At 33.1% G+C, this 15,370-nt stretch overlaps 1 pseudogene; it reads left to right on the plus strand.

Annotated features, from left to right (window-relative positions):
- Nucleotides 1-696: 696 nt before the first annotated feature.
- On the plus strand, nucleotides 697-1,677 carry LOC114888061 (annotated as a pseudogene).
- Nucleotides 1,678-15,370: the final 13,693 nt, after the last annotated feature.

Here is a 15,370-nt window from a genome sequence, read left to right on the forward strand (position 1 = left end):
TGACACTAACTAGCTTGGATCCCAGAACAAATTTAAAATGTAGAAAAGAAATAAATTCTTGTTGCTTCAAGGCATGGAGGTTTGGGAAATGTTTGTTAACACATCATCAATTAGACTACTCTTATTTTATACAGAGTAAAATTTGATGTATCTAATTTTTCCTATAGCTGGAAAGGGAAAACATTTCGGTGTCCTTTCACATCGCTTTTCTGCCTCTCTTAATATTGGCAATATCAGTTTAGTTTTCTATAAATGTTAAGACTTTGATACTATTATATTTTAAATCACCCCAGCTCCAATTAAAATAAATATTATCTATAATTGTTATTTCTCATAGGCAATAAGCTATATAATCACTTCCATCTTCAAGCACAGATAGAAACACATTCATAGGCAGAATTCCTAACCATACATTCTACACTGACAGCGCTAGCTATAGTATCTCTATAAATTTCTATAAATTTGCACTGGTACAGGGCTGCCTGCAGTGTGGGTGAAGAAGATGGGTGAGATGGACTTCAGGGTCCAGATGCTATTGGCATAGTCAGCCGAGAGGAATGTTTTGTCAGACATCTACAATGAACAACTTGCTGATGCTCTAAGCTCTAATCCAAATCTGATAGAGCTGCTTTTGTATTGCAATGCCCTGAGAAGCTGGGGGGTGAAGCTGCTTTGTCAAAGACTCAGATACCCCAAATGCAAACTGCAGAATTGAGGTTGAAGTGGTGCTGAGTTTCTAGCCCTGCATATCAGGACCTCACAGCAGCTCTGATATCCAATAAGAATGTAATAAGGATGGACCTAAGGAGCAATGACTTGGGGTTGTCAGGCATGGAACTGCTCTGTGAGGGGCTTCAGCAACCCAAATGCAGGATGCAGATGATTCAGTTGAGGAAGTGTCCTCTGGAGGTTGTGGCTTGACAGGACACTGACTCCTTGCTCAGCACCAAGTGCACTCGGGGATTTGGATCTGAGGCTTTTCTGTTAAGCTTGAGGTACCCAGTCATTGGCTGAGGATCTTGCAGTTGAAGATTTGCCAAGTCACTGCTGCTGCCTGCGAAGAGCTGACCCCCACCCTCAGTGTGAATCAGAGCCTGGCAGAGTTGGATCTAAACTTGAATGACCTGGGGAACCTAAGTGCTGCTGCTGTATGAGGGTTTCAGGCATCCAAGTAAACTCCAGACCCTCTGGTTAGGCATTTGATGGCTCAGTTCTACAGCCTTTGAGTGTCTCTCTGCTGTGCCCTAGGCCAACCACCACCTCTGGGTGTTGGATCTGAGTTTGAATGACCTGGGAAACTGGAGCATATGTTTGCTGTGTGAGGGCCTGTGACACCCCACCTGTGGACTCCAGAAACTATGGCTGGATAGCTGTGGGCTCATAAGCAGAGATTTGACGTTCCTCTTCTAGTCTGGGGGTTACCCAGAAAATGACAGAGTTTATCTGACTAACAACGTGCTGGGAAACACAGGTATCAGGCTGCTATGACAGAGCCTGAGTCATCCCAGCTGCAAACTTCAAGTCCTCTGGTTATTTGGAACAAGCCACGGAAGACTGGCAGCACTTCACCTAACAAAACCTTACTTAGACGTTGGCTGCCGAATGGTTCTATCTACTGCTTCTTCTCTTGCAGTAAGGAGGGAGGAAGATCATCCCAGGACCTGCCAATCAACATAATGATAAGGCCTTTTATTTCCTCAAGAGACAAATTTATATGCAGAATAAATCCTTTCTGCTTGGGGTTTATGTAATCATCATGTGACTGAGCTTGGAGTTTTAGTCTGAAGAATGTTGGTGCCATGGAGAGAATTTAGAGAATTGTCCCAGATGATTCTAGAGCAGAAGCTCACAACTGAGAGTGATTTTGCTCCACCAGGGGACACTTGGCAATGACAGAAGACATTGGGGTGGGGGTACCTACTGGCATCTAGTGGGTAGAGGCCAGGAATCCTGCAAATATCCTAAAATGCACAAGGCAACTCCTACAACAAAGTATTTGGCATACATGTCAATTGTGTCAAAGTTGAAAAACCCTATTCTCAAAGATTAATGGTGCAATAAAGATACTAGAGAGTCTGGAACACTGGCAAACCTCAGAATGCTTGTTATGGCAACAGCCCCAATAATAAACCTTGCAATTTTGTTTTTCACTATGATTCTGTCCCCTGGCTGGAGCCAACTGGACCATGGTTGGACACCTGCCATTGTTAGCCAACTATGGGCCAGCCAATAACTTATACCATGCTTTGGATGAAAACATGAATTAAATCAACCAGGATTTTACTATCAGGGATTTGAGCTAGGAAACTTCAGACAAACTAATGATTGTTGGGAAACTTCACAAGAATGCCGTGAGCATGCCATGCTGAATCCATAGTGAAGATGTCTAGAAAGACCAAAATTTACTGGTAAGTGGAAGAACTATGTAGAGATAAAAAATTTAGTGACCTTGTAACTTATGAAATGTTGAAAAGGAAGTAACTCAGATTCTGAAGACATCATCCTTGTGGATATCAATAAATGTTCCATGATTACTCACATTAAATAAATAAAGTATGTTGATATTGAAATATGTAAATTAGCTATTTGAGTAAGACATTTATTAGGTTCTTAAAACTGAGTGTATATTTTTTTTAGAAGAAACTGAACAGAATCTTCAAAATGCAAAGAAATTTAATTAGCTACGAAGGTGAAAAGCGAGTTTTGTATTTACCATTTGTGTGACAGAAGTCACTGTTTTTTGTTTTTGTTTATTTCTTCACAAGGGAAGTAGATTTTCTTGTTACTGACAGTACAAGAGACTTTTCCATATTTAATTTATATTTTTCCCTTATCTTCATCTGATACATTTTAAAGTTATTTAAAGTGCATGTATAACTTTTGTCCTTTCAAAGGTTTTAATAAAAGTGTGGTGACATATTCTGAGTGTTCAATTTCCTTATAATACACTGACTAATGATTGGTTCTAAGAAGCAATTTGGTTCAAGAAATGGCCAACTATTCAACACTTATAGCTCCTTTAAATTAGAAAATTTGCTAATTGGATTTGTACTTTTCTAAATCTAAGTAAAATATGTGAATCATTTCTTGTAAAATTAAAATTATATTTATTTTGTCTTAGAAAAATGATGTAGGTGATGTACCTTGTGCACATTCTGAAAATTACATACTACCATATGAAGTACAAATAAAGCTGTATATTTGTATGTACACTTACAATTTTGTAGATGATAGTAATGATTTGAAAATATTAACTTGACTTCAATTTTGGCAAATTCTAATTTTGACAAACACTAAGTCTGGCAAATTATGCTAGCATTTCATCAAAACATTTCCTCCTTCATCCATAGTTATAGCATTATAGCCAAGCACAAGATAGAGAACATTTCTTAGCCTCTCTTGCACTGAGATGTGACATTGTGACTAAGTCATCTCTTATAGAATGGGAACAGAAATGATGTATTTTTAACAGAATGTATTTGACTCCTTCACCCTCTCTTTTCCCCTCTCCTGAAAGAATGCAAACTATAGCAAAGCTTATGAATAAAGGAGACAAAAATGGGAGGATCTGAGTCTGTTGAGAAGAGCTACTTGCTGCCCTTGATCACCTTTCCTGTATTGTTAAATGAATGATAAATAAAATTAAGGATGTTTGTGCCATACTTTTGTTATTTTTTGAGTATTTTAATGTAACCTAACTGATTTCTTATATTAATTTCCTGAAACTGCTGTAACAAATTACCACAAATGGGGTTGTTTAACATGTCAGAAATATATTCTCTGACAATTCTGCAGACTAAAAGTCCAAAATCAGGTTTTAGCATTCCTTTTCCAATTTCTGGTCTCGTGATGCATCACTCCAATTCTGCCTCCATCTTTAACGTGACCTTCTTTTCTTTTTCCCTATCTCACTTTCGTGTGCTTCTTTATAAGGATTCTTATCATTGAATTTAGGAGAATAATCTCACCTCAAGATCTTAATCTAATTATATCTGCAAAGTACGCTTTTTTCTGAATAATATTATTCAGATGTTCTTGGGGTTAGGATGTAGACAATCTACTACAGTACCTTTAAGAAATGTTATGGGATTTTGTATTTTTTTCCACTCTGTAGTTGCACTATCTATAATGTATTGTATAGATCATATAAACATTCAATAAAGAATGCTTAAGTCTTTAAGTGGAGCCTTTCACAATTTTGTGTATCAGTTACAAATGGGAGTTCATAGTTTCTAATTTAACTGACATTAAAGTAAGATTTATCTGTAATGAATGGAATTAGAAAAATAGCAAATGAAAAAAATAAATAATTGAATTATAAGTCTGTTTTTTACTTTCTTTTCTTTCTAGTAATGAGAGATTTACGTAAAAAGAGATTAAAATGCCAACAATTCCAGTGCAGAAGTGGATCACTATAACATGATATTAGAATGGAACTCTTTGTACCTCAGTTTCAGCTGAAGCATAAACACAATAAGAACCAAGAATTCTCGAGACAGAAAATGAAAAATTTTTTAAAGGAGGGGAATTGCTAAAGAGGATTTAATTTGAAAAGAAGTCTTTGTGGCTTTCTCCAGAATAAGAACAGGAGATAGGGATGAAAGAATGCAATTTCTAATTCAACTATAATGAATAGGCTTTAACAGAGCAATTAGGAGCATGTGCTATGTGCTCTGGAAATTGAAGGACAAGAAGGACTATTTCCTGACCCATGCTTGGGAAAAATCAAATTACCTGTAGGGTAGCAGGGTAAAAGACGCATCTGCCAAATAACTGTTCTTCCTTCTGGGAGTGATTAATAAGTGCATGAATCCCAGTGAGTTCTTGCAGTAGTGTCAGCCTGACCTCATTTTAGAACGGAGTCTGCCCAAGAGGGAAGTCTGACATGGTAAAGAATCCCAGCAGTAAGAGAGTTACTGAGGAATGAGCTGCAGAGGAAGCAGAGGCACGGCCCACACAATCAGAAGGGTCTGGAGGGGTCAGACTCTGAAGAACCCACAAAAATATCCACAGGGCAAAGTCATTCTTAAACATCTGCCACATCTAGAGTGCATCAAGATTCTTACAGGATTTCAAGTAGATTAAGAATTGCCTGTGTGTCAATCTAATTTCTCCTCCTCCTGCTCTGAGAAAGGGGATGGGAGCTGTGAATGAGAAAGAAAAGCAAAGGTCCATGGCCCTTCCCAGGAAGGAGGTGACAACCCTACAATAAGCACCAACTGGGAAACGAGGGTGGGGTGGGGGATTTACTGTAAATGAATACAGTTTTCTGTTAAAAAGTTTATTTATAATGCAAGAATTTGTTCATGCACATTTGATAATCAGGTGAATAAAACCACAAAAATGGAAATCATGTTAGCTGTTAATTTTCTCTAAGCTATCAAGCAACACTAGATGTAGGGAAGTGAATACTTCCTAGTCCTTCTCTTGCCCCTTCACTGACTTATCTGTAACCATCCACTCCAACAGTGAGAAAATCTAGCTTCCACCTTCCACCATGAATTTACTTAGTTGTGTAAATCTAGTATGATTTATAGTTATTTCAGAATGGTTAATTCATACCCCCATGGAAAACACCTTTCTCAACCAGACTGCAGTACTGGTGTGGAGTTCCCTTTGCTTTTGTTTTTTTTATATTCCACTCAATTCCAAAGTTAATTAAATTGGCTCCTTTTTATCTCACCCTATTTGGTGAGATTGTTTCATACATTTATGAGGCAGTTAGGTTTTTCTTTTTGGTCACATTCTTTATTCCATTCTGGAATCCTCTGACTTCCTTAATAAAAAAAAAAAATACACACATTAAAGTCCATTCTTTGTGCTTTAAATTTCTGTAGATGGGTTAGGGTCATGTATATCTAGTTACAATATCATACACAATATTTTAAAATAAAATTCCTTTTCACTGTCTTATAAACAGAATTCCTCTTTGCTTTACCTATTTAATATATTCCTTCCAACTCCTGGCAACCACTGATGTGTTTACTATCCCAGCAGTTTTTAATTTTTCCATAATGTTATATAAATGGAATCATACAGTATTCAGCCTTTCAGACTGGTTTCTTTCAGTTAGCAGTGAACATTTAAGATTAACCCATATCCTTGTGTGGGTTTATTAAGTTAACCCTTTTTTAATTGCTGAGTAATACTGCACTATACATATGTACTCCTGTTTTGTTTTTGTTGTTTTTTAAGTTATTCACCTATTGAAGGGCATCTTGGTTTATTCCAACTAGTGATAATTATGATTTAAATTGCTATAAACTTTCAGATTTTTGTGTGGACATACATTTTCAAATCAGTTGGATAAATATCTACAAGCATGATTGCTGGAACACATGTTAAGACAAAATTTAGCCTTCTAAGAAACTTCCAAACTGCCAAAGTGGGCAAATGACTTTGCATTCCCAGTGAATGAGAGTTTCTGTTACTTCACATTCATGTCAGAAACTAATATTGTCAGATTTAGGAAGTTATCAATTCTAGTTGGTCTATACCAGTATCTCATTGTTTTAATTTGGAATTTAATGACAAATGATATTCAGCATCTTTTCATATGCTTCTTTGTCATCTGTATATCTTTGACATTTTGGTGAAGTTTTTTCCACTGATTTGTCCATTTTTAACTAGAATTTTAAATTTCTTATTGTGGAATTTTAAGAATTGTTTCTGTATTTTGAATAGGTTCCTGTATTAAAGTTTTTCAGAGAAATAGACCTGTAGAATATAGGAGATAATGATAGATAGATAATAGATGGATGGATAGGTAGGTAGATAGATATAAAGATATAAAGGAGATTTATTATCAGGAATTTATCTCATGCAATTATGGAGACTGAGGACTCCTACAATATGCCAAGTTCAAGCTCGATACCCAGGAAAACTGGGAGGTTGTAATTCAATACGAATTTGAAGGTCTGAGAACCAGGGGAGCAACTGGTATGAAACCCACTCCAAGGGACAGAGAAGAAATGAGATGCCCCATCTCAAACACCAAGGCAGAAAAAAGGGATGAATTTCTCCTTCCACATTTTGATCTATTCAGGCCCTCATCTGATTGGATGAGGCCTCACTGGGGAGGTCAATATACTGAGTCTACCAATTCAAATGACAATCTCATCTGAAAACACCCTCACAAACATTCCCAGATATAATGTTTAATCTGAACACTACTGGGCAGTTGAATTGACACATAAAATTAACCATCACAGTGTTCTTTATCAGATATGTGTTTTACATATATCTTCTCCCAGTTCGTGGCTTGCCTTTTCATTCTCTTAACATACTCTTTCATAAAGCAGAAACTTTCATTCTTATATAGTCCAATTTATCAATTTTTTAATGTATCATGTTTTTGGTGTCATATCTAAAACCTCATCAACAAGATTATGTAGAGTTTCCCCTTGTTTCTTTCTAGAAATTTTATAGTTTTTCCTTTGACATTTATATCTCAGGTGCATTTTGAGACAATTTTTTGAAAGATGTAAGGTCTGTACCTAAGGTTTTTTTTCTTTTAGATATTGACTTACAATTAATTGTTCCAGCATCATTTGTTGAAATGACTATTCTTCTCCCATTGATTTGCTTTTGTGTCTTTATAAGAAATCAGTTTTAGCTATATGTTCATGAGTTTATTTTCTTTACTCTCCATTATCTTGCACTCATTTATATGTCTATCATTTTGCCAATACCACACATTTTATTACTAAGTTTTATGGGAATTATTGAAAGTATTGTGGCTTCTCAAACTTTTTTCATCTACTTCAGTATTGTTTTGGTTATTCCAAGTCTTTTGACTTACCATAGAATTAAGTGTATTGAAATAGAGAATCTATTTGCCAGGTAAAACAGTTTCTTAGGAATCATTAGAGAGTTTGAAAGGGGAAGAAATAATATATATATATATATATATATATATATATAAACATGTATATTTGGAGTCTGGAATAGGATTTTATGCAAAATATTTTGGCAAACTTATCTAACCACTTAACACTAAGTATGAAAAAACAAACCATAATAGATTCTTGTAATCTATGATAAAGCTAAAAGTACATGCTAAAATTAATACAATACCATCATTACTCTGAAACATATTCCCTTAGTTGATTTGCTAGAGTGTGTCCTGTAACAGCCAGGGACTTTGGAAGTAAATATATTTACTGTCCTGACTTAGTCATCATGGCACTGGGAGAACTTGGAGACATTTACTTCTGAGTTCCCCATCTTTAAATGCAATTAATATTGTACACACTCAGCCAAATGTTTTAAGCATAATTTAGTTATATTTTACATTTTAATACTAAAGAAAATTAAAACTATATCTTAATGTACAAATTAATGCAGACATCATACTCTCATGAATTTACAAGTAGATAAATTAAATCTCAGTATTGGTTCTACCCCAAGAAAGTAAATTGATAAATGACTAAAAATTATTAGAGATAATTCCTACACAAGAACTGTGAATTTCCTTAACTTGAATCTGGGATTCTTAAATTAATGTTTTCTTTTGGGAAATACTCAATACATTTTCTTATGTTAAATTGATGCAGTCATCAGTGTGAATAGTCATTTTTCATGCCTGCTCTTTAACCACTAGTATGATACACACCCATGAATTATTTCACATTTTCTCCATACTCAGTAAACAACTGCCTCAAATGTTCACTTCTGCAAACTAAGATAAATTGTACTGTCAGAAGTGCCTCCCTTTCCTTTAATTTAGTGTGGTTAGAATCTGTGTCTCTTTCTAAAATTCTTATTTTTTGAACTTTAAATTTGTGTACCCTTTTGAAAAGAATAGAATCAGCTAACTTGATAGAAATGAATATTTCTCAAGTAAAAGCTGAAATTGCCCAGAAATAGTTAATCTCATTCTCAAAGATTTTCTAGTATATTAGTTGACTGTATGTTCCATTAAGTATGCACTCTGAGGAGTTGAATGAATTCATGTATTAATAGCTTTACTTCGTTAGTAAATCTATATTCATACTTACCACAAGACTTCATAAAATTGCCATTTTAGTATGAAGAACAAGAGCAATTGTGTAACAAGGGCATTAAGCTGTCTAGTGAACTGGAATACTGAAGTTAAATTAATAGGTTAGCATGTTTACATATCAGGAAGAATATGAAAATTAAGTCCAAATAAACACTAAGAGAATGGCAGATGGATCAACAAACTATCAGTAAATGAATGTTTGTATGTTGCATAATGCAAAACTGTTTTCAGTGATGCATTTAACTATTGCACAACTAATTCATGAATATACGTTATGTATATCCTATAATATTAGAGCTATAAGCATTTAATGTCAAATTTGTGCAGAATATATTAACTATGCACTTCAAAAAATTAAATAGCTTATCAAAACATGAAATAGTTTACTTCATTTCTTTTTGTCAGCAGAGAAATTATTAGTTAGCATCTTTGCTTAAAAGAATGAACATTCTATGCAAAGCCACAAATTTGCTTTTGCTAAGGCAATTATAACTCTTAGACATTCCTGTCAATCTAAGTGGAATGTATGGCTGCAATTTAAAGTTTGCAGTAAAGATTCAAAAGTTGATAAGTTATATAGTTGGACTAGTTGCTTGTGATTGTACATTTTAAATCACATCCAGTCCTCCGTTGGAAATAGACTAGCATCCATACTTGGAAAACTGGGAAATCAGCTCTCTTCAAAGGGATTTGGATCATGGAAGTAACAATTAAGTGATCACTGCATAAAAGATATATTTAGAAGTAGTGTACAGGGAGTTGAGATACCTGTAGATGTAATCAAATCTGACAAAGTTTGTATTTCATCTCCTTACGTAGCATAATTAACTTGCAGGGAAACCACAATGTAGGTGAGTGTTTTTCAATCTTGACCAAAGGTTACAGTCCCCTGGGACATTAAAACAAAAAAAACTCACAATGATTATTCAGAATATTTTACTGTGGGCCCCAGATAATTGTTTTTTTCTAGGAAAAAAAATGCTATCTAGTTTATTTCATCATTCTTATTTCCAATACCTGAATGCTGACACCTGTGTAATCCTAGAAATTAAGAGTAATAGTACATCAATTATACCAATTTTCTCTTCTGATATTGGGGATATTAATGAAAATAATAGAGATTAAAGTTCTAACAAATACATGCTAGCAGTGTAAATTGAAGTAAATTTTCAACTTTCTTATCCTGAGCACAACTGGGAATGGGAAAGTAGAGATTTGGCTGCATTTTAATGCTTAAAAAATACCCTTCCTCAACAGGGTGAAATGTGAATGAAAAAGAGGGAGAAAATCCTATCACCAAAAATATCTATGTATATTGTTATTTTCCCTCACAAAATTTCTTCTACTATATTGGGGCTAATGTAAAAATTGAGGGACATGTTGTCCTGAGATTTTACAAACGTTTTGAACTTGCTCCAGACAAAACAAATGTGACAGTCAGACCCTTGATGCCATGAGCATGCCTGATTTGTGTCAAACAGTAAAGATGCATGATATCAGGTGTCTATGTGATTGAATTGTTTCAAATCCAATTACCTTCAAAGTCTAATAAAAATTTCAAATTCAAATCTAAAGACCAATGAATAATCATTTAAAATATAATTATCTATTAATAACTACTTAACAATTGTTTTCCATTTTTTGAATACCTGTAACAAAGAATATTTGGGCAGTAATCAAGAAGGTTAGCTCTAAGTTGCAATGACATTATTCGAGATTTCCCTATGTCCCTGGTTATTGTTATATGTAATCTTTGTAAAACTATTATTTAGGTTTGGTGCTCTTTTCCCTTGTCTTTTTTCCATTCAAATTAGAACAAAAACGGAGACTCAATTTCACGTCTGTGGGAATGAGTTAACCCTATCTTTGACTGTTTAATTTGAGCAATTAAATGTCATGGGGCAGAGCATGGGACAGAGCATCCATTTAAAAATAATACACTGTCTCTTTAGAAATAGCACTGTCATTTATTTTCATTTTACTGAGGCGTCTTTCTTTAAATTGAAATACTTATTAAAGGGAAAAGTGCAACTCCCTGAGACATGTAACCAAAGGATAAGATTTCTAAATTCACATCTTATCTGAAACACATTCTCCCACCTATTTCAGTGTGGTAGGTTATAAGCTATATTTTAAAACACAGTGCCTTGATCAAACTATTGAGCCTCTAGAGAAAGAGGTTCTCATTTAAGCTAAAACTTTATTATTCACTGTTCATCTTCCCATACATTATGCATTCTATTCATTGGTCATGTTCACTGTGCTTCTTTAAAAAATAATCCATAACAAGAGTATACTAGACTAGTATATAAAATTTGTTTCTGCTTCTTCAGGTCAAAGCTATGGGAAAGTGATATGAAATGATTATCTCTTGAAACAATTTTTATGAAGAAGCACTCTTGCTTTTTACTTTACTAAGTAAACCTAGCTTTAGATTATATTGCTTCAAAATGTCTTCAATGGCAGTATAGAATATGTTTCTATGTAAGTGTTAGAATTAGACTGAATAACAACTATTATCTTATGTGAGCATGTATATCTTTTGTTTATTGATATTGGGGGGGGTGAGTGTTAAAAGGATATTTGTGTACCTGGAAGAAATGTAGATATATGATGCTTTGTATAGGTACATACTAAAAGCATTGTTAATTTTCAATAAGAATTTTATTAATGACAAAGCAGGTACATAAGGGCGATTAGACTATATATGTCTGAGTTATAAAAAAAGGAATTCTACAACAGGAGGAATTCCTGCTATGTTAAGAAGAGCTATTTAAAAAGTTACATAATTGAAGGAAATCATGAATTAAAGGCAGAGTAAGACTTTTTGATGCTGTTCACATACCTTCAGTGAAGGAGGAAAATAGTCTCATGCAAAGGACAGAATTTTAAGTGTTTTTTCTTTAATTTTAGAGAAATGAAAAGACAAATATCAGTTGTTATTCAAAAATGACATCTGCTCTGTCAAAAGTAATATTAATAAAAGCTAAATTTTCCAGCTAGAGTTACAGTAGATAACATAACAATTTTTTAGCAAAGAACTTATTTGCTTAATTTTTAAAACATTTAATAAATTTTGTTAGAGTGTCTCTTAATGCTATATTGTCCTTAATGTGTTTTCTTTCTTGCAGAAGGTAAACTAGAAATTATTGTCATCATGATTTATGGGAAAATACCAGGTGTCTGATATTTTCAGAAATATCACCTTTATTAGAATTTAAATTTATGAATAAAATATTCCAACAAAATTATGATGGAAGATAATATAACTTTTATTTTTGCCTTCAACAGGAACCACAAATAAACATATTAATTAACTCTTCCTATTAGTTTATCTATTTGAAAGGTTTTCTTTGAATATTTAACAATGTCATATGATCAGAGGCTTTATGAGTGACTGAACAGGCTCATAATTATATTCGGTATTTGATCAATGAGTGAATTAATTACACAGAAGCAATTTGAATCTCTTGGTTCCTAGTTAAAATAGCAACTCCTACCTGTTTTATTTTAGATTTTTTTTAATCTAGAAGAAATTAGGAGAAGAGAACTCCCCTATATGGGAATATAATTGGTAGCTTTGATTTAAGTTGTATCAAATACTATTCTATAATTTCCTCTATATTGAAATATTTTGTTTATATAGCAGTAGAAGCAGATATCCAACTTAAAAATGATCCTGTATTACCAGAGATGATCAACTTTAAGATTTGATTTTAAGATACTATCTAATTGTTGTTTTAATTTTCATGTTTTTTTCTACCAGGAAATTCTCAGATTTAGTCTTTTGGAATATTTTCCTTTTTTTAATTACCTATTTTATTTTCTGAAAATTACCATTACATGATCTTTTCTATCTCTTTTTTTTTAATGCCTTATAAGTACTCATTGTTTATAATGAAGCCCCTTCTTCATATAATTTTTATTTTTTTTCTTTAGCCTGACATTTTAATTTTATTTTTAAAGGATTTAAAATATATATTTTCATATACAAATGTTTAAAAATTCATAGAGTTCAGTATCTCCATCCTTTCTATATGGATTCTAAAGCATTATTAATTCTTATTAATGAACTGAAGGCACTATTTTTCCTCCTTTTTGAGAATTATCAATCAGAGTGAATAATAATATCCTCAAGTCCCATCCATGTTGTCACAAATGTCAAGATTTCGTTTTTTTATAAGTAGTATTCCACTGTGTATATATATCAAATCTTCTTTATCCATTAATCCATTGATGGGCTTTTAGTTTGTTTCTGTATCTTGGCTATTGTGAATAATGCTGCAATGAACATAAGGGTGCTTATATCTTTTCAAATTAGTGTTTTATTTGTCTTCGGATAAATACCCAGTAGCAAAAATGTTGGATCAGATGGTAGCTGTTTTTTTTAAAGTTTTTGAGGACTCTCCATACTGTTTTCCATAGTGGCTGTACCAATTTTACCACCAATAGTGCACGAAAGTTTCCTTTTCTCTACGTCATCACCAACATGTACCTGTAGTGCATTCTGATGGGTGTGAGGTGATATCTCACTGTATTCTTAATTTGCATTTCTCTGATGGTTAGTGATGTTGAGCATCCTTTCATGTGCTTATTGACCATCCGTATGTCTTTTGAAAAATGTCTATTCAGACCCTCTGCCCATTTTTAATCAGAAAGCATCAGACCTAATGCATGTCAATTTTATTTATAAATTAAAGCATCCCTTACTCAGAAACTTCTAAATCTAACATTGTCATATATTAGGATCCTGAGCATATTGGCTTTATTTCTGAATGGTAAATCTGTTTCACTTATATATGTTTGTATTCATTTGTTAACCTTTTACATTTTGGTTGTAATAACAGAATAATAAGATTTGAAAACCTAAGACAAAACTCTCCTTTTCAAATAATCTTTTAATTCATAAAACCTACTTTTTCTTTGGGAGATATGAATTTCTTTGAAAATATATTTTACCTCACTGATTGTGAACTTCTTTGTTGACATATGGTAAGAATGCTTTTTAAATTTTCCTACTTGATTATAATTACTATTACAAACATCAGTAAAATAATAAAAACAGTAGATCCGCCAGAAATATAGATCCATTCAGAAATTAACTTTAACCATCAAAATCAGTCTGCTACTTTCACTGGTGACATTTTTAATCAATTAATATTGATTTCTACGCAGTATGACTCAAGAATAAAATCAATAAGATTGAAGGACAATCACAATAATCAGACACACTGATAATAGCAAAAATATATTCAAGCAGTTTTTCTATGCTGTGGTTTATTTAAAGAGCATATGTAGATAAGCATGAAGTTTAAGACATGAGGAGAAAACTCTCTACAACAACATTTATTTTAAGAAATTATATGCACCCTTCAAAAAAGAATATCAAAAAGAAAATCTCATTTTAAGTAACTATTTTAATGAAGCATTCACATAAATGTATGACCTATTTAGGGAATTACGAGACTAAGATATGAAGGGACACATTATCTTAGTAACATTGTAAATATTAACTGATATTAAATCTGAGAAGACAGAATTTCTAAATGAAACTAACACATCAGGATAATTTTCAGAATTTGGGAATATTTTGAGTCCATGACCTTAATAAAATTAATTTATAATGGATAGTATTTGTTATTCACAAAGTAATATAAGGCAAGGTAAAACAAATGTATGTCTGATGGCATTGTACCAAAAATACATTGTAAATATATGATGAATTCATATGTAAAAACACAGAACATAATCATAAGAAATGTATTCTTTGATTCAGTACATTTATCCTGATATGTAATTATGCATTCATTGTTAAAGCCCTCTGAATGATGCATGACCATCACAATAATCTGTAAGTACCAAAAGAGCAGGGACATTATATCAAATTTGTGCCATAATCCCAGACAGAATGCTGAAACACTTACTAGCTGCAAGTCATTCCTTGAGCAAAAATGTAACTTCTTTCACTTTCAACATATCATCTGTAAAACTGAAATACTAGTAGTATCTACCTTGTTGTGTTCTTTAGATCAGTAATGAAATAATCCATGTAAGATATTTAGCAGAGTTCCTGGAGCTTAGTAAGCAGTCAATACATGCTAGCTCTTTATTGAATTCCTTCCACGTTCCTTGTTCAAAATTGATCATTTTTAAATGTTGATAAAATATTGTTTCCACTCTAAAGTATCTCATGACCTATGTTGTGCAGTAGGAAAGACATACAGATAAACAATAATTGCATTACATAGTCTTCCAAGACAAGCTTGCACTTTATTGTTAAATAAGACAAAAATGGAGTAACACTTTTTGCAGATCAAGGAGCTGTAGAATATTTTAATACTTATCTAATTAGATCTTTGAGTCAAT

This window comes from Monodon monoceros, unplaced genomic scaffold, assembly GCF_005190385.1.
Source record: "Monodon monoceros isolate NGI ecotype Baffin Bay Population unplaced genomic scaffold, NGI_Narwhal_1 Super_Scaffold_8, whole genome shotgun sequence".
Taxonomy (NCBI): Eukaryota; Metazoa; Chordata; class Mammalia; order Artiodactyla; family Monodontidae; genus Monodon; species Monodon monoceros.